Genomic DNA, 19,631 nt, shown 5'->3' with positions numbered 1-19,631 from the left:
TCTGCCAGAACTCCGGGGCTCCCTGCGTGTCCAGCAGTGCCCGCCCTGTCAAATACACCTGCCTGTCCACAAACATGAATACATCGAAACCCTTCACCTTTATTGTTGCTCTTTCCCAGCCAGTGGGGAGGGTTCTCCTCTACGGCTCTCTGGGAAGATTGGGGAGATTGGGGTTTCAGCACAGGAACCAGGACCAAGATAACAGGGGAGCCCCGAGGTGACCCCCAACAGCTCTCAGGACCTTGCCTATCCCAACACTGCCTCGATGCCTCCTTTTTTCCTTTGCCCCCTTCTCACAGGGAATGGAGATGGGGTTGAAACTCAGATCTCCTGGCTGGGCTAGCAGTTGGGCAGGGGAAGGAAGGGAACTGGTTCCCCTCAGGTCTATGACCCCTGACCTTTGCACACAGCCCCTTGACCCTGACTCCCAGCCCTCCACATGCCAGAGCCCTTTCAGTTGCAAGTGAGAAAAACCTCCTCGATCCAACTTAGGAGCAAAGGAGGAACTTCTCAGGGGAGCCCAGAGGTGTCCTACAGGACCCAGGAGCAGGTGGGACAGCTCGATCTCCATGGACGTGGATCCAGACATGGGTGGCCCCAGCCCAGGGCCATCGGGTCTCCCTTTGAGGCATCTCATCTCTGTGCTTCTCTCTGCAGGTTGGCCCTCTCACCTGTTAAGGCAAGTGGAGAAAAATGCACGTCCCCAAACAACGGCCTTGCCCACCAGCTTAGCCCCTACCCCTCGAAGGAGTGACAAGGAGATTAATGTCTCCAATTCCCAGATCCCAGGAGAGGGGATCAAACCGGCCCACTTTGGAACAGGGATACTCCCCGCCCCATCAGCAGAGGCCAAGAAGGTGCAAGCCTATGGCGATGACAACAGCTCATAAGGCCTGGCGAGCATTCTCTCCTGTACTAGTTGCAATCAGCCTAAGGGGTAGATATTCTAACCAGTGGTTCTCAAACTGCGAGAGCATCACAGGCCCCGGGAGGGCTTGCTGGAGTTAACATTGCTTCAGATCTCCCTTGTCCTGGTGCCGCCGCAGGCCCTCAGGACCACACTTCAAGAACCGCTGCTCTTATCTTCCTGCTCCCATTCTATAGATAAGAATACTGAGGGGGCACCTGAGTGGCTCAGTCGTTAAGCGTCTGCCTTCGGCTCAGGTCATGATCCCAGGGTCCTGGGATGGAGCCCCGCGTCGGGCTTTCTGCTCTGCGGGAAGCCTGCTTCTCCCTCTCCCACTCCCCCTGCTTGTGTTCCCTCTCTCGCTGTGTCTCTCTCTGTCAAATAAATAAATAAAATCTTTAAAAAAAAAAGAATACTGAGGTGCAGGGAGAGGATGTTACCTGCCCATGTCACATAGAAGATCTGGGATTTAGATCCAGGCCTATCTGACCCAGCAGTCCACGTGTTCAGCTCTGTCCCCTATTGCCCAGACCTCAGGGGCCCGTTAAGAAGAGGAAAGGAGGGCTTCTGGGTCGGGGTTTCGTACGTAGCAGAGCAGCTCCCTCGCTGCGATCTATTGAAAGTCAGCCCTCGACACAAGGGTTTGAAGAAAAAAAAAAAAGACAAAAAAAAAAGAAGAGGAAAGGAGGGTAAAGGGCAAAGAAGAAGTCAGGTGGGGGCTGAACGACAGTAATAACAGCTCACACAGTGCACAGCTCTGAGCACTCATGTTAATGCTTGTAATGTTCCCCTTTCACAGATGGGAACACTAAGGCACAGAGCAGTTAAGTGACTTGCCCAATATTGCACAGTTAGTAATAGAAACGGGATTCAACGCAAGGCAGTTGAGCTCCGGAGGCCACGCTCCTGGTCACGGCTCGCTACCGCAGGCGGGAAGCATGCCAAGGGGTTGTGTGGTGTAGCCCTTAAGAGCACCAGCTCTTAAATCGGACAGACCCAAGTTCAAGTCCCACCTGGGCTTCTTACCAGCTGTGTGACCATGGCAAGTGACTGCCCCGGTTTCCTATTTTACCCTCTTATAGACAAACAATATAGCCATGAGCATCCTGCTATGCATCCTTGAGTCTTCTCTCAGATTAAATTCCTAGAAGTGGACTCCCCAAGGGCAAGGGTGTGCAAACTTTGAAAGCTTTGAAATGCATTTCCAAATGCAGGGGTGGGCGATGAAGCCTGAGCAAGCCAGGCCAGCTCCAGGCTTGCTGCCACCAGGGGGGAGCAGACACCACGAGAAGGACAGCCTGGAAGAGGGGCTCGTGGACTGGTGGGTCAGATGGGCCCCAGATGGTGGGAGCTCCACCTTCCGCTGTCTCTTCTCCCCAAGCCCACCCCACTCCCAGCCTGGGCTATGAGCTGCTCAGGTGGGGCCGAAGGTCAGCTTCGAAGACCCAGTGTCCTCAAATCGTGGCTCCAGCAACAGCATCAGCTGGGAGCTTGTTAGAAAGGCAGGCTGGGTGACTCAGACTCAGGAGGAGGCCCTGCAGTCCGTTTCTACAGCCCTGCAGGTGATTTTGAGGGAAGTAAAGTGTGAGAATTACTGCTGCAGACCAGGGGTTGCCAAACTTTTTCCATAAAGAGCCACACAGGAACGATTTCAGGCTTTGTAGGCCATAAATACGGTTTCTGTTGCAACCACTCAGCCCTGCTTCTGATGCCCGGAAATGGCCATAGACAATCTATAAATAAGCGAGAATGGCTATGTTCCAATCACTCTTTATGGACACTGGCAGGAGAGTTTTACACCACTTTCACATGTCACAAGATATTTTTTTCTTTGGATTTCTCTTCATCCATGTAGCGATGTAAAAGCCATTCTTAGCTAGCAAATTGCACACAATCTGTGGGCTAGATCTGCCAACCTGCTCTAGACCCAGGTATGATTCTAGGCTTCGAAGAAGAGGAGCAGAAACTTGAACCCACAGCTGCCTAATTCCCAAGTCAAGCACCTTCCATTAGGCCAGTCTGCAGCGTTCCAACCTTGGGACATGGACAGGAAAACTCTCGACTATAAGACGGGCATTGCAATCCCTGCCCTGAGTGATCTGAGGCACCGGGTCTCTAACTGTAGGGCAATGAAATCCCCTGGAGACCGGCTAGTATCTTGGCCCCATCCCAGAGGTGCTGATTCTGTAGAATCTGGAGGGGCCTGGGGATCTGCACTTTTCTCAAACACCCCAGGTGAAGCCAGTGGAGGGGGCTCTCTGCCAGTGTGAAGGCTGAGCTAATGGATCTGAAAGTGTGACCACGAGTAGCCCAGTATCTATCCACAGAAGCCCATCGGCTCTATGCGGCTGAGGGAAGAAGGAGGAACAGACCTCTTATCTGTTGGAACAGATCCAAGATGAGAAATGCAACAAAGGAGGGAAGCCTGGGGGCTCGGGAAGTAGAAGGACAGAGACGCTGTATTTAAATCCCACCTCTGTCACTTACAGGCTGTGCGTCCTCCAGCTAAGTACTTAACCTCTCTGAGTTATAGTTTCCCCATCTGTAACATGAGGGTGATAATCATAGCCACCCCCAAAAAGCTGACTGAGGGTTAAATGAGATTCTATGTGCAAAGCCCGTGGCACCCAGGAAGTCCTCCACAAGTATGAGCCACAGCTACGGGTGGGTTGCAATTAGAATTGAGGGGCTGCAAGGGGCAGGGCTCCTCAAACTTTAATGATTTGCATCTGGAGTCTTGGTAAAATGCGTATTCTGATTCAGGAGGCCTGGGATGGGGCCTGAGAGTTTGCTTTTTCTAACAAGCTGGGGTCAGGGAATTGGTGATGCCACTGAGCCAGGAACCACTCTGGAAGTGGCCAGGGCTAGGCCAGGGGGGACTCTGGAAGTGGCCGGGACTAGGCTAGGGACCATTCTGGAAGTGACCAGGGTTAGGAGCACTGGTTCAGCTTGCTGATAGCCGTGAACTGGAATTCTCTCATACCCGGGCAAGCACTCGGTGATGAACCTCTTACTGTTATTGCTGCCACTGTGGTCATTGTGATTATGTCCTGACGGCAACGGCGAGGGAGTTCACAGGCAGACAAAGGAAAGGACAAAGCATGGGTGGTCGGTTTCCTGCCCCTGAGCACCCCTTGCTCTGAGCACTTCGGGCCTCACCCCGTTTCTCCTCCACATCCTCGCCTCTCTGGTGTCCCGCTGACACAGGGCACCAGGTGCCCTGCCTTCAACCACCCCCACCCAACACTCCCACAAACACATGCCCTCCTGGTAGAGCAAGCTGCAAGCTGCGTTTATTTTTGCACGTAGCCAGGAGGCATTCTCATAGACAGCCCTGTTGGCCAGATGCAGGAGAAAAGGGGGTGTTTGTTCAAGAAATCCAGCAGGGCCCACCCAGGGAGGGACACCCACAGCGAGGGGACCTGGCAGAGCAGGAAGCCCCCTGGATGGCAAGTCAAGAGCTCCCAGTTCTAGGCTGGCCTCGGAACCTGACTTACTGTGTGACCTCAGATGAGTCACTACCCCTCTCTGAGGCTCAGACTTCCCCACAGAAAGAGGGGCTTGAACTAGATCAACAGCATTGGACTCACCTGGGACAGACACAGATTCTCAGGCCCATCCCAAGCCTGCTGATCAGAAACCTAGGGGAGCTTGTGACCCCCTTCGGAGAAGGGAGAAGGGCTCTGACAGGGTCGTGACGGGGGAGGAAGCTGTGGCCAAGTCCCCCATCCTACCTCACCTATCCGGCCGCCCCACCCACACAGAACACAGCGAGGGCCCAGGTGGGAACAAAGGAGGCCAGACAGGGACATGTCACAGCCCAGAGAGCCCAGAAGTTCCATGTTTATCAGACGAATGAATGAAAGCATAGCTGTACAGAATCATTTATTGATTGATAAACCTTTCTTACTCCAGAGCGTGCAGGGCCTGGAGACAGATAGACATCATATATGCTGAGGAAAGAGTTCAGTGCAAGGAAGAAAGACAAAATGGAAGGAATGCCAAAATTATGTCTGCCTGGGGCACCTGGGTAGCTCAGTCGGTGAAACATCTGACCCTTGGCCTCAGCTCAAGTCATGGTTTCGGCTCAGGGTGTGATCTCGGGGTCGTGAGATCGAGCCCTGCATCAGGCTCTATGCTGAGCATGGAACCTGCTTAAGATTCTCTCTCTCTCCCTCTGCCCCTCCCCCTGTCTCTCCCTCCCTCTCAAAAAAAAAAAAAAAATATATATATATATGTCCTGCCTAGAAGAAGAGGCCGTGTAATAATATTTCCTAGGCCCTTGGGGCAATTTCAATGGGAAGGCTTGGCATTTCCAAGGGAAACAAATGCAGGCAGGGAGAAATGTAACTGAGGTCAGGAGTGGGCCCATATAATTCTCACAACACCCCCCGACCCCGACATGGGCGCCGTTGCCCCCCTCCCCCAGGCACACAGAGACTACAACTTACCCCCCAATGATGCAGCAGAGAAGAGAGACTCAGGGAATCTCCAGAGGGACGCACCAGCCACGGGCGTGCAGGTCCATGTGGAACAGACTTTCTTGAGAGCCCCCTTCCTCCCTTCCATTCTATATCTTCCTGCCTCCCCCACCTTGTTTTCCCGAGGTCTGTCACAGAGTCTTCTTGTCTGTGCCATGTCGTCGTGCTTGTCCCTATGAGCACTTAGGGCATCTGGGGAGCAGAGAGGACAGACACGAGGCTACGGCGGACCGAGGGCAAGAGAAGCAGACTGTGGCGCCCAGAGCACCTGCTGTGCGTCAGGTTCCCACCCCGTGCTCCGTGCTCCGTGCACGTTCCCTCCTGGCTTCTCACAAGGGCCCCCACGGGGCTCAAATCCAGCTTTGCTGGGCAAGGAAGTCATCCCAGCTCTGTAAAATGGAGCGGTACTGGCAAATATTGGTGTGAGCACTAAATGAGCCAGCGTATGTGAAGTGCCTGCCTCGCACGCAACCAAGAGTGGTTGTCATGAAGAACCACGCGCCACACCCAACACATAGTAAGTCCTCAACACATATTAGCATTGTCGTCTATAAAGCGGGACTATCGGTTTTTTGAAGTTTCTTTGCATGGGCCACAAGGGACAAAAAAACTTTGCAAATGGAAAGGTCCTGTGCTCGCCGTGAGACGAATTTCCCGTCCTCCCTCCAGCACGGGCCGGTAGCTGGGGAGTGTGGGCTGTGTCACGGTGCAGGCCAGTCCACGGGCTCCAGGGCCCAGAGTCTGGGGCAGCTCTCCCTATAGGCCCAGGGACCCACGAGAGAGACAGCTGGGCCCTCGTCAGAAGGGCGCCTGCACACCTTGCCTAGAACAATTTGGCTAATGTGATTAAAGACAGTACATAACTGTCAACTTTGCCGGGACCCACCCCAGCTGGTTTCGGGGGAAGGAGACCTGAAAACTATGTCTTTGTTCCTTCTGTGTCATGGCTCAGGCCATCGATGACTCGTATGGAGGGGTTCGCAGGGCTGGAGGTCTGTAAGAGCCTGCAAGGAGCGGCAAGCCAGGCAGTGTGCCTTCAACCAGGAGGATAAGAGTGTGACCTGGAGTCACCTGTCCCTTTAGAGCCTGCTTCCTCATCTATAAAATGGGGACAATTAAAATAAAATAAAATAAAATAAAATAGGGGCAATAATCTATGTGCCATGGGCTACTGAGAAGATAAAAAGAACGTTCATAAGGTTCCCAGGGCAGAGCCTGGCACAGAGGAAGCGCCCACTGCAAGTCAGGAAAACAAAAATTGACCCGCTGTGTGACCTCTGGTAAGAGACTCTACCCTCTGGGACTCAGTTTCCTCATCTGTAAAATAGGGGGCTTATCCCTGGCCTGCCCAGGCTCTTTCTTCTGGAGCACTGTGATTAAGCCGAAGACTGGCCTGCCAGGTCCTTGCTGGCCCTGATGGACAGGCATAGAACATGCTCAGATTTTGGTGCTCCCCAGATCTGGGTTTGAATCCTGCCCCCCTCATGGGCTATGGGGCTATGAGCCAGTCCCCTCACATCTCTGGATCTCCATACGCTCAGTAGGATTGGGCATTTGTTATGGCCAGGCTCCCAGAGGCAGCCTGACGTAGAGAAAGAGCACTAGATTGGCAGCCAGAGGTCTGGGTTCAAGTTCTGGCCCGAGCATCTACTTGCTATGGGGCTTTGTGAACCACCCTTCCCCTCTGGAGCCCCAGACAAAGGTAACGTGAGGAAACCTGCATCCCAGACCCAGGAACAGCAGGATGAGGGCAGGGGAGGGGAGTGAAGACTCCTTTCCCAACTGCTTCTTTTTTTTCTTTTCTTTTTTTTTTTTTTTTTTGACAGAGAGAGAGACAGCGAGAGAGGGAACATAAGCAGGGGGAGTGAGAGAGGGAGAAGCAGGCTCCCCGCGGAGCAGGGAACCCGATGCGGGGCTCGATCCCAGGACCGTGGGATCATGACCTGAGCCGAAGGCAGACGCTTAACGACTGAGCCACCCAGGCGCCCCTCCCAACTGCTTCTTAACCTCAGAAACAGAGAATAAGAACAGTTGGCATTGACTAGGCTCCTCCTTTGTTCCAGGCTCTGTTTTCGACACTTTCTATATCTGTTTAATTCCCATGAGGCAATCACTGATATTATGCCCATTTCACAGGTATAAAAACTGAGGTACAGGAAGGCTATGTAATTTGGAACATGGACTAAAATAGTGTGGCCCCTAAGCTGCTCTCTTGGAGTATTGATGATGAATCATTTAATGAGCACCTACTGTGTGACAGGCTCTAAATATTCATCTTTATTGAATGATCTCTTTTCATTGTAATTGTAACAGCATCCTTATGAGGAAGGTGTTTCCTTGATCGCATTTTGCAGATAGGGACATGAAGGCCCAGAGAGGTGCAGCGCCTGCCCGTAGTCACACAGCCAGAATGTGGCTGACTGGGATTCTGACCCAGGCCTGCCTGTGTCTAGGGCCTGGACAGGACCCTGGGCCACCAGGCTAGACAGGACCCCTCCCCAGAAACTCTCAGGAGGTGCTAAAGCAGGTTTGTCAAGAGAGACCCAACCACCGCTGTGTAGATATGATGAAAGCCCACTAGGCCCTACCCCAGGGCCAGGAAGGAAGGGCCCAGAACATAGCGAGGGGGTGGGGAGGCCCCCACGAAGGAAGTTTGGGAACTTTGAAGATCTGTCCGGAGGTTCACACAGCATCAGAGTCACGAGGGCAGGTGTCTTCACTGAGTGCCTGTTGTGTCCGGGACATGAGACTAAATTCTTTGTATTTGCCGTCACCGAGTTCTTATCTGTGATGTAGGTGCCATTATTATCACCCTCATTTTCTCGATGAGGAAATTGAGGCTCAAACAGGTGGAGTCATCAGTCCAGGGTCACACACGTAGCAGGAGGCAAACTCAGGTCCATGTGTCTCAACGCCATTGACTCTCAACAGGGCAAACCTTCTCTCCCGAGTTCAAGTGCTCCACGCATCAGAAGTGCATGGTATCCTGGACCAGGCGGGTACACCGTGAGTGGAGACCTGCCCTGCCCCCTCCTGGCTCCCTCCCAGGGCCCTCAGAGGGTTAACTTCCCTGTAGCCCCGCGTCATCCCCATCCCTGTCCCCTGCATTATGAGGACCAGACCAGCTCCTTGCTCCCGGCAGCTGATGGGTTCTCTGCTCAGTGGTTCGTGCTCCAGATATTAAATTACTCATAAAATATTTGGCCTGTCCCCAAAGTGACTGCTACCTCCTCCCCACGCCTGCTGCTCATCCCCCACTACCAGGTCAAGTTCTTCAGTGTTGGGGTGAGGCTCAGAATATGAACCGAACTTCGCCTGGCATTAGCCTATGTTAGTTCATCGGGGAGCTCGGGAGGGAAGAGGCTCTGGTTGGGTTGGGATTTTTCAGGGGCAGGGATCCTGTCTGTGACCCTCATTCTGGGTTCGCCAGGCCTGGCCTGAGCTAAGGCTACTCCCCCAAATCCTGATACTGCAGAGTATGAAGAACCCAGGACTCCTGGCCACCCCAAGTCCCTGAAGACAAGGCCAAGGGTGATCTGGAATAGGTTCCCATTGTCTGAGGGGCAAGTGGTCTCTCCTCTCCTCCTCCCTCCCCCATTCGGTTGTCATGGTAACCACAGTGGGGGGTGGGAGGCTGGACCGCTCAGCTCCTGACCAGGCTACCCAGCATGCTCTGCTTTCACCCAGTTTTCTCCCTCGCTGCCCTTCAGCAGGCCGGGGGTGGGGGGGTCGATCCTGCCCTGTCACTAGCCTACGGATGGTTCACATCCAAGGCTCACCACCTCCAGTCCCTTGCCTTTAGGCAGGAGGTTTTCCTACACAACCCTCAGGAATGGGACTTTTATGAATGTGGTTTGACAGAGAATGATTTGGGGGGTCTCTTTTGAGCCCCCTGGAGTTAATGAAGTCAGTTAAGCCCTGGGATTAGAAGGTCGGGGTCATGGGTACAGCCCATGTTTGCAGAGTAACACCCCACCCCATCCCTAGCTCCCACCAGCTGTTTCAGAAATGCCTGACGCTGGTTGTCTAGGGAACTGATGAAGGGGTGTGGATGGGGTCTGGCAACCCCAATCCCAAGTACCACAATCATAGTCCCTTAGAGCCCACACCCTGCAGGCTGGGCATTGGGATGGGAGCCTCACTTCTTTCTTTCTGTCCAAGAGAAGACACATTTTTACAACAGTACTAGCTGTATTAGCAACTTCTCATCACCCTGGCTTCGGGGTTCATAAATGCGACACCCAAATATACTGGGCTTTGGCCTTTATCATGGTGCCTCCATTTGGGGTACACTGCCACCAGGTGGCAGTAGTCACTGCCAAGGTGTAGGGTTTCCCTGAGATTTCAGAAGGTGATTTTCCAGTTTATATTCCTCCACAACCTATAAAATCTAATGCCGTTGCTTTTTTTTACTTTTATATTAAGGTTGCAGGACTTTATAAATAGCTGAAGTTAAGCAGACTTTAAACAAACCTCATGTTGGCAGTATTAACAGCAGATAGTAAAGATTCAGGAACCAGACTGCCTGACTTCAAATCTTGGCTCAGTCACTTGCTAGGTGTGTACTTGGGCAAGTTCCTTGCTGTGTCTGTGCCTCAGTGTCTTTCTCTGCAAAACGGAGATGCTAGAAGGTATCTCCCTTCCGGGGTTGTTGTAAGGACTTAACGAGTTAATGCACATGTAGTGCTTAGAACAGTGCCTGGCACAGCATTAAGCTCTTAAAAAATGTTGGTTATTAATATTTAAAGATGATGCATGAGAGCAAGTTTCAAAAATAATTTGTATTCTGAGATTTCATGGGCATGTCTTTCTCTATTTGGTCTTTTATCTGGTGATTTGTTTCAGGGCTGCACTGCTAGGCACCCCCAGTCTGCCCAGATGCTGCCTCCAGCTCACTTGGCCCCACATTCAAGCCCATACCCTAATGCTTTCGCCTCCTACATGTCTGCGGGGATCTGCCCCCCTCCACTCCAGACTCACTGACACTCTAATCTCATTCCTGAACCTCTGCCACTAGCCCCTATCTCTCGACTTGCTCCCCACAGACCCCATCTCCTCACTGTAGCCACAGTGATTTTTCTAAAATAAAAATACTCCCCTGCTCAAATACCCCGCATGGCTGCCCAGCACCCCCAGGATAAAAGTCCAGGCTCTGTAGCTGTGTCTCACTCCACCCCACTTCCCATTCCAGCCTCATCTGCTTCCCTCTGTTGTCAGAATGCTGTGCTCCTGCCCCAGCAGACACCTTGCCGTTCCCCCAAAGCCTCGGGCGCTCTCTGGCTCTCCGGCTGATGCGGGGTGGGGGGGGGGAGGGCGGCGCGGGACTGTGCCCTCTTCCCCTGTCTCCTCTCTCTCTCCCCTGCCTGCTCAGCCTCAAGACTTGGCTCCTGTCTCCCCTTCTCTGGGAAGTCTTTCCTGATCCCTCTGCAGCCTCCAGATAGGGTGAAGACCCTTCTCTGCGTGCCAGAAAGGGCCTGTCTTTGTCCATCTGCACCCTCGGAGATGCCCCACACACAGCAGGCCCTCCGTGAACCTCTGGGGAACAAATCCGGAATGGCCATTGCATGTTGTTCAGCCTAAAATGTCCCTCTTTTCCATCTTCTCTGTCCCAGTACCTTCTAATCATCCTTCCAGGCCTGGGTAAATGTTGCCTTCTCGGAGCCTTCTGGTCACCCTGACCCCCAATTTTATCCATGCATGACATATTTCCCTCCCTCCTCCAGCAGGCAAATGTAATGGGCATGAACTCAACATCCAGAATGCCACAGCTGAAGCCGCAGGTCCTACAAGAGCGCCCCGCACACACTCGGAGCTCGGGAAACATGTCGAATACATGAACAGATGAAGGACAGAATTGTTGTCCAGACCAACAGTTTTCAACCGAGGTGATTTTGCTCCCCAGGCGACATTTGGCAATGTCTGGGGATGTGGTTTGTTACACAGCTGGGGGGGTGCAGAGTTGCTACTGAGAGCTAGTGGGACAGCCCCGACAATAAAGAATTATCTGCCCCAAAATGTCCGTAGTTCCAAGGCAGAGCACCCCTGGTCTAGAGTCCGTTACATTCAAATCTGTCTCCCTTGCACACTGAGAGCCCTCAAGTATAGGATCTGATCTTAGTTCTCTGTTTCCTCTGCAGGCACTCAACAGTTTTTTTTTTTTTTAATAAAAATTTTATTTTATTTTTTTGGTATTTTTAAAAAAATATTTTATTTATTTATTTGAGAGAGAGAGTGATCGAGAGAGAGAGAGGACAAACTGGGCTGAGCAGGGAGCCTGATACGGGGCTCGATCCCAGGACTCTGGGATCATGACCTGAGCCAAAGGCAGACGCTTAACCGACTGAGCCACCCAGGTGCCCCTAAATAAAAATTGTAATAAATTCTCCCATCAGTGAGATAATCCCTGTCCCTTTCCTCTCCGCAGCGGCCACTTCTCACTTGGAGCCTGGTCTCAGATTCCTTGGTCTCTCGGCTGCAGCCTGCCAAGTCCCTCCCATTTCTGCTGTCCCAACCTTCCTTCCGCAGGTTTTCCCGATCCCCACTCTCATGAGGAATGAGCCCGCAGAGAAGGGAGAGCACATTTTGAAGATGGAAGGGAAAAGCTGGGTGTTGGGGGCCCCAGACGCAAGAACGGGCAGGGCACTAACTTGCCCTAACCCCTCCGTGTCTCAGGCTCTCAGCGAGGTGATGAGCGGGGACGCAGACCCTCTCTGAATGCGTCCTAAGCATCGCCCCTACTCCCTGCGTGGAAGCGTGCTTTCTGCTAACCCCAGGGGGTAGCCAGGACTTTTGGTCCTTCCCAGAGCCTGGGTGCTCCGGGCGCTCCAGCACACACGGGGTGCCGCTGTCAGCTGTGACCCCTGCGCCCCCAGAGGCAGTCAAACAAGCGGCCTTTGTGGTCTGGGCTCAGGCGGCCTCAGGGAGCGGCACAAAGGGTGGGAAGAAAGACGCCAATCCTCTTAGGGCCAGCGCCGAGCTTTCCCACTGCGGCCCATCTGCTCCCAGGGAGCCGGGCATAGCCGGCCGGCCGGCCCCACAGCAGAAAGCAAGCAAAAGCTGCCCAGGAATGAAAGACCGGCCTGGCCAGCCCAGATCCCCACGGCAAACACAGGCCTGGCCCGGGGCCTGGGAGGGGGCAGGGCTGAGCCGGCAGGAGAACACGGTTAAAAGCACCGCCCCAGGAGGGGGACCCCAGGCTAATCCCTGCCTGCCCTGTGCCTTCCCTTCCCACACCCGTAAGCCAGGCTGGGGCAAACGGACAGGGGAGGAGGAGAGGGGCTGCGATCCAAGGTCCTCCCTCAAGTGCCAGGCCCTCAGTGGGGCCCTTTGTATGCAGACCTCTGTGTTACTTGCAGCACCCTGTTTGACAAATGGGCTCAGCAAGGCGGCACTCGCCCAGAGCCACCCAGCTGCTACATGGCAGAGCTGGGATCTCAGCTTGGGGCCGAATCTCAATTCGCTCATCCATGTAACTGCGGTTCCCTCAGCCAAGGCTCTCCAACACCTCTGTTTCTCACAACAACCCTTGGACAGATGGGGAAACTGAGGCCCGGGGACAGAAGGTGATCTGCCCAAGGTCACAGACCTCATAAAGTCGTGGCTCTGTCCTGCCCCCTGGTCCCGGGCCCCATAACTCCATGTGCAACCTTGGGCCAGTTAACCTCTATGGGCCTCAAGATCTTCACCTGTAAAATGGGGTAATATTAACACTTCATAGGGTTGTACTGAGCACTAAATTAATTAAATCATTACTTAGAGGCACTTAGAATGGTGTCTAGTTCACATTTAAGTGTCCCACAGTGTTAGCTGTTATTGATTTTGGAACTGTTCACAATAGTTTTGAGGAGTAGATAGATAATGTTATTTGTCCTGTCTTGTTGATGAAGAAGCTGAGGTTCAGAGCAGGAGGGTGACGTACTTGAGGGTAGGAGCAGAACCGGGGCCAAAGTCACCTCTCTGGCTGCTTGTCCAGCACCTTTGTGGTCCTGGAGTTGGGGGACCCCTGACACAGGCCCCAGGCCCCACTCTGCTATCTCTGATTCACCTCCTTAGGCTGGTCACAGCGCTCCCCCAGTCTCCCTCTCCTCAAACGTGAAGTGGGCACCTGCAGAGAGGGTCATTCTGAGGGTTTGATGAGAGGACACATTCAACACGTTAGTTTCGGGCCTGGCACACAGTAGGTGCTCAATAATGGCAGCCACAGTCGGTATTAAATGGGCCAGAGCAGGATGGACCCGGGAACAGGAAGAGAAGCAAACACTGAGTTTCTGCCCCTTGATGGCTGGCCCCAAACACTCATTTTCCCCCCATGGTTGGGGTTTATCTGGTGGTGTGAGGAAGGAGCCAGGCGAGGGGGAGGGAGGCTCTGGGATGCGGAAGGGGAGATAGCAGCTGAGGTCCAGGCTGAATCCCTTCCAAGGAGGGAACTGTGGACCAGCTGCCCCCACCCCCCACTTCCCAGCCCTGTGAGGCCCTGAGCCCAGGACTGCTGGAATCCAGGATATCAGAGGCCAGATGCTGTCCTCTACACAAACACACCCCCGCTGGCCCCACTCCGACCATTTTACAGATGCTGAAACTGAGGCTCAGGAAAGAGGCCATGCCTCTCAGAAGGTCCAAGGTACCCAGCTTGGGGTACATGGTCTCACAAACATTCCATCCCCAAGAACCAGGGCCACTGAGTGATTGGAGAAGTTATATAAGAACTTTATTCACCTTTGGAAACGGTTCTTCCTCCAAATCCTGGTGTCTCTTCCAGCCTCCCTGGACAAACCTCCCATGCACTGTGCTCCCAGAGACCCCCATCTCAATCACCCAACCTGACCTCCTGCCCAAAGCTCTCAGATTTCCCCTTCTCAGAGCACAGTGAGCCTGGGGGTCCTGATTCTGATTCACCCCAAGATGCCACCAGCTGACCACAGCATTCCCAGTTAACCTTGGCCTTGGGGGGTGAGGGTAATGGGAATGAGACTAGGAATTAGACAACCAAGGTTTAAATCCTGCCTCTATCCCATCCATACCTGGTTGAGGGGGTTGGACAAGTTACTTTACCTCTCTTGGCCTCACTGTTCCTCATCAGTAAGCTGGGGATAATTGCTGATTTGTAGTTGAAATTTAAGCAGCTATGACAAAAGAAACGGAGGCTAAGGTGACATTTCACTGAATTCATGGATTAGCAAATTTACATACAACAGAATGTCTGCTCAGCATGAGCCCTTTATACTTAAGGAGAAACTGAGGCTGGGAGAAGGAAGACCACCTGCCAAGGGTCCAAGAGCCAGCAGCAGCAGTGCCCAGACTTGAATTCTGGCCTGGCTCTCAGCAGTTACTCAGTGCAGACTATCAAAGACAGCCAATTCCAGAAGAGAGATCAAAGGCCTACTTCTTTATTCACAAAGAGAAATCCTCATTAAAACATGGCCAACGGCTGAGGCAACCAGGGAGACGGGCCACGTATGCACGAAAAGAGAATTAATGATCCCAGGCAGACTGTGCTGAGCAGCAAGAGAGCCATTCAGAGGGTCAGCTGTGGAGAGCTGGGGTCAGGGTGGGAGTGGTCTGGGAGGGCTTCCTGCAGGAGGAAGAGACTCAGGCCAGCCTCATGGGGAGGATAGGATGTCCAAGGAGAGTTGACTATAGCTACCATTTATTGAGCACCTACTGTGTTCTAGGCACTGAAAGGATGGGGTTCCTATCCCCATTTCCAGAGGAACAAACTGAGAGCTAAAGGACCAGTCTGAGTGATGTTGTTGGGCAAGCCAGGGCCAGAATTTAAAGCAGGTCTGGGGTGCCCACACCTCTGAGCTTGTCTCCACCAGACTGCACTGCCCTTGTAGGGATAGCGGGGGTGTCTAGGGGGAAGAAGGGGATGGGAACATGGCCTGTCACCACTGCCATTTGTCAAAGCAAAATGCCTGGGGAGTGCGGGAGGAAGGGTATGAGAAGGGCCTGACTGGAATGGCCGGTTGGGGCCAGGCTGAGAAAATGTCCTTCGAGAATACCAGGTGGGGGATTCATGCATTCACCCATTCTTTGATTTAGCCAAATGTTTTGGGAGCATCTACTATGCAACAGGTCCTGTTCCAGATACTAGGGACACAGCAGTGACAAAGACAGGTGGCGCCTGGCCTCATGAAGCTGATCCCTTGGGGACAAGAATGGGGAATGAACACAGAAATAAATAAAATAAAAAATAAAACAAAAAGTAAATAAAATTTCCGATAGTGTATCGGTATCCCAGGGATGCTGCGACAAATAGCCACAGACTAGGTGACTTGAAAGAACCGAAGCAGAGCATCTCACAGGTCCCAAGGCCCGGGTCTGGAACCGAAGTGTGGCGGGGCCACGCTCCCTCTGAAGATGAAGGGAGAACCCCTCCCTGCCCCTTCCAGCTTGTGGTGGCTCCTGGAATTTCTTGGCTGATGACAGCGTCCCTCCAGTCTCCACATCTGTCTTCACACGGCCTCTCCTCTGTGTCCTCTCCTCCCTTCCACAGAGGAGGAAACTGAGGCCCAGAGAGAAATGACTCACTCCAGGTCACACAGCCAGGGGTTGGGCAGCCGAGATGGAAGCCAAGTCTGACCGACGCCCAAGTGCTATGTGGGGACCCCGGCTCTATGTTACATGTAAGGGAGGGGGCTAGACGCTTGTTACGTATGGGCAAGGAAGACCCTCGGCTCCGTGGGCTTCAGCCTGAGGGAATGGCTGTCAGCGGCCCAAGGCCTAGCCCCTTCTCTTGGCAGCAGTCTCCCAGATTTCCTCTGGGGAACTCTTATCCTTCCTGGCAGTCTATGTCATTTTGGAGGGGCTGACACTGCGGCCCCCACCCATCCCACCTCCCAGTTCAAGGGTGGGCACACATCCCAGGCCTGGCCAGTCAGCACAGTCCATTAGTCTCAGACCGTGGTAACCTGTTCAAAAGTGGGCACGTGACTCATGTCCAGGCAACAACAATCTGTCCAGGAATTCTGTGGACAAATATTGAGAAGAGGGAGTCCTCTTTTTTCCTTGGCTTACTACGGAGGAAGCCCTCTTGCCAACACCTGGGGAGAGAATGTTTGAGGACAAAGCCCTTGAGGAGGGAAATCGAGGCAAGCGGACTGCTGACATCACGTGAGGGCCCGGGGCCAGCTGCGCCAGCGTGGGGCTAGCACGTGGCAGGGGGGCTCACCCCATTGCCTGAGGAAGGACCAGGGCAGCCTGGGGCTGGCATTCGCACAACCCAGCTCCACCGTAAGAGACCCCACAGAACAGTAGCAGTGCAGAGAGCTGAGGTCGGGCCCACGGCTTAATGCCAGAAGGGCCCATCTTGGAGATCGCTACCTCAGCCTCTGCCTCCACCTGGCAAGGTGTCCAAATTCTCAAAACACAGCAGAAATTCAAAGATGAGGCGAACGCTCTCTAGTCTCTTCATCACTGAAGGCCTGAATGTGCTTCTCTCCTGAATGTCTCTCACCCCTGAACACCTCGTGCACCACCTCCCCAGAACTCAGCTTCTGGGCCCCCAGCTCACCCCTCACCGTGTCCCCACTTCCCCTCCGAGCTGAGCCCTCACTAAGCTTCTCCTTGGCTGGTCCTCCATGGAGCTGGCTTGGATTATGCAGCTCAGCATGGCTGGGAAGAGACAGAACCCCACAGCTACGCACCACCCCCCATGGCTCCTGGCTGTCTGGTGAGCAGTCCAAGACACACACCCCTTACCACCCTCTCCCCTTGGTCCCACAACAGCGGTAGGTGCACCCCAGCTTGGGGACCATTCCCCTCGTCCTCAGTGGCACTTTCTCTCCCACCCAAACCCATCCCTTCTAAGGCCCAGGCGCCAGTCTGTGGGGGACCACAGACACTCTGAGCCCCCAAAGTTCCAAACACGATTTATCATCGCCTACCTAAACTTGCTCCTCCACCAGAGCCCTGGCTCAGCAGCCAGCACCCAACAGCTAAGCAGGCACCCAGGCTCCGCATCCCAGCCCCACGAACACCTGTGAGCCTCCCTCCTCCTCCTCCTCCTCCCCTGGCCCTCTGTCATCGCACTGCCCTGCTCCCAGGAGGGGATGGGATACAAAACCACCTCCTCCCTGGCCCTGTGCCTCCAGAATGCCCTCATCCATTCATCCGCCTCAGAGTGTGGATTCCCAAGACCCCTTCGGGGAGATTGTGAGATCAAAAGTTTTTCATGATAATAAGCCAGACATAAAATAGATCTGCCAGCATTTAAAACAATGTCACTCTGCCCACTAAAGACTTTTATATTGGAAAGTACAGTTATCTTTAATAAAAATCTATTATTTATTTTAACGTGTAATGGGTTTATTATTGCTACTTTGAAATGAATTAATAAATAAGTATTTCTCAGTTTGCTCAGTTACTGGATTGAATCCAAGCTCCGTGACCTTTTTAATATTCCCTGCAGGTGCTGTTCCCGTTTTTGTCTTTAGATCTCTGCCCACACTGTTCTCTCTGACCCCAATCCCTTCTTTGTCCTTCATCTGTCTATCACTTACTCTCTCTTGAAGATAAGAGTCAGGCATCACTTCCTCCAGGAAGCCTGCCCTGATGCCTCTCATCTCCCCGGGTGGGCTTCCACCACCCTCACGTTGCCCTCTTTCAAAGTACTTAACTGCCTTCTATTGAAATGGTCCATTTTGGTGTGTCTCCCTCCCCAGAGTACAAGCTCCTTGCTCATCTCTATACGCCCTCCCCTGACACAGAGCCTGGCACTCAGTGGGTGCTCCATGGATTTTGTAGTTGAATGAACAGGTGCCAGGTGGATAGACATTGGTGGATCCAGATTTTCTAAATGGAAGTTTCGAGGCAACTATCTTGTTAGAATGTGTTTCAGAGGATGGCTAGGGGATCTGCCCCCAAGTTGTGGTGGTTCTTACAGGTCAAGCCATGTGAGCTTCTCTGAACCTCCGTTGGCTTATTGGTGAGATGGAGTTAATGACACAACTGTTCCTCTCTACTTCACAGAAATGTTTTGTAAACCGGAAGGGGCTATGCACGTGTAAGATTTTCATTATAACTATTAGCAATGGGAAGGAACTTGGAGATGGTAGGATAGCCTAATCTTAGAGGCAAAAAAGAGCTGCACAACTGACTCATTCAGCCTCCTCATTTTACAGGTGAGAAACTGAGGCACAGACAGGAGGAGTTACTCATTTCATGCCTCAGAGTGACATGGAACACAGGTGGAGCCTTTTCCATTCTTGACTCATAACCCTGCATCTCCCTCTGTCAACTCAAGGGACCGCAGGATCATGGGAAAACCTCCTTTACCAAGCATTGGAAAATCTGGTTTCCATTCTGGGCTATCCCTAGCTTGCTTGGGGAAGAAGCTCCTCACCTCTGTGCTTGTTTTCATAGCTGTCAAAATAAAGGGCTGGATAGATAAGCTCCAAAATATTTTTCAGTGTAATTGACCAATAAGCATAATAACATGTCCAACATCCTACAAAGAAATACAAATTAAAACAACAATGAAACAAAAAGTGATAATACCCAGTGCTGGCAGGCATGAGCTGAAATTGGCACTCTTGATACTTTTGAAGGTGACATTCATCAATACTGTCAGACCCTATAGCCGAAGTCTTTTAAAGATGTATTCATTTTATTTATCTTAGAAAGAGAGAAAGAGAATTGGGGTGGATGGGGTGCAGAGGGAGATGGAAAGAGTAACTCAAGCAGACTCTGCACTCAGTGCAGAGCCCGACACTCGGCTCAATCTCACCACCCTGAGATCACGACCTGAGCCGAAACCAAGAGTCAGATGCTTAACCGACTGCACCACCCAGGCGCCCCGCCAAAGTCTTTTAAATACAGTATGCATATCCTTTGGCCTAGAGACTCCACTTCTGGAATTTCATTCTGAGGAAAAGATGAAAAAATTGACTTCAGGAATGTTGCTTATTGTTTATAACAGTGAGGAAGCAGGTAAGAGAGACAGAGAGAAAGAGAGAGAGAGAGAATAGGTGTTCAATCAAAGGGCATTGGTCCTGTCAACTGCCAAACATACACACAAGGGAATACTCGGCAGCCACTCACACTGATGAGGCAGCAATATATATACAGATGCATAAAAAATGTTGAATGGAAAAAGCAGATTATAAACAACATAGGTAACACATTCCTGTTAATGTTGTTGTTTTAAAATGTAAGTTTGAAAAAATGGGCAAAATATTCACTGAAATGTTAAAGGTTATTATCATTGGATTCTGGGAGTATGGGTGGCTTTTAAATGTATACGT

This window comes from Halichoerus grypus, chromosome 5, assembly GCF_964656455.1.
Source record: "Halichoerus grypus chromosome 5, mHalGry1.hap1.1, whole genome shotgun sequence".
NCBI classification, from domain to species: domain Eukaryota; kingdom Metazoa; phylum Chordata; class Mammalia; order Carnivora; family Phocidae; genus Halichoerus; species Halichoerus grypus.
This window is presented reverse-complemented; position numbering follows the sequence as displayed.